Raw genomic sequence first — 1,170 nt, 5'->3', positions numbered from 1 at the left:
GAGCAGCGGGAAGAGGAAGTTTGACAACACCAGATCTTCATCCTCGAACCTCCCACCGCAACAGCACTACCGTAAGCCCGAATTCGCTCGGAGCTTTAACACTCAGAATCACAACAACAACAACAACGGTAGCGGGCAGGTTTCGAGCGGATATGCTGGGAAATATCCAAAGTGCAACAGGTGCAACTATCATCATGTTGGCCAGTGTGACCGTGCCAAGTGTCAGAGATGCGGAAAGACGGGTCACCAAGCGAAAGAATGTAGAGGAGACCTTGCGGCAAAGGGTGCTCCTAAGCCACCTATGACGACGAAGGGATGTTTTGAATGTGGGCAAGAAGGTCATTTCAGAAAAGATTGCCCCAAGCTGAAACAGAATGACAACAATGGGGGTAATGGAAGTGGCAGTAATGGTGGAAGCAATGGCAAGGGAAGAGCGTTTGTAATTGGGTCGGGTCAAGCCCGCAATGATCCGCACGTGGTAACTGGTAAGTTCCCTGTAAACGATTGTTTTGCTTCTGTATTGTTTGACACTGGAGCTGATAGGAGTTTTGTGTCGAAAGCCTTTAGTCAACTCTTAGACTTAACTCCAATTCCGTTAGATGCTAAGTTTCCTGTTGAATTAGCTGACGGTAAGACTATAGTAACGACTCATGTACTTGCGGGATGTAAGTTAAAACTGTCAGGTCATGTCTTTGATATCGACCTTATTCCTTTTACGCTTAGTAGTTTCGATGTCGTTGTCGGCATGGACTGGTTATCCGAGAACCGAGCGGAGATTATATGCCACGATAAGATAGTGCACATTACCACCCCTTCCGGCGAGATCATGTCGGTCCGAGGAGAGAGAAGCGGCATGACCACCAGCGTCATTACCCTTATGAAGGCGCAGAAGTATCTACGAAAGGGTCATCCGGCAATTTTGGCACAGATTGTTGAGAAACCTGCGGAGGAGAAACGAATTGAAGATATACCGGTTGTGAGAGATTTTCCGGAAGTTTTCCCGGAGGATTTGCCCGGACTCCCTCCTATTCGTCAAGTCGAATTCCAACTCGAGTTGACACCCGGTGCAGCACCCATAGCACAGCCCCGTATCGGCTCGCACCGGCGGAACTTCAGGAGTTGTCCACTCAGTTGCAAGATTTGTTGGATAAGGGTTTTATCCGACCTAGC

The sequence above is a fragment of the Bidens hawaiensis genome, unplaced genomic scaffold (assembly GCF_021521415.1).
Source record: "Bidens hawaiensis isolate Kalapana, Puna unplaced genomic scaffold, B.hawaiensis_p1.1 tig00051552_1, whole genome shotgun sequence".
NCBI lineage: Eukaryota > Viridiplantae > Streptophyta > Magnoliopsida > Asterales > Asteraceae > Bidens > Bidens hawaiensis.
Note: the sequence above shows the minus strand (reverse complement) of the source record.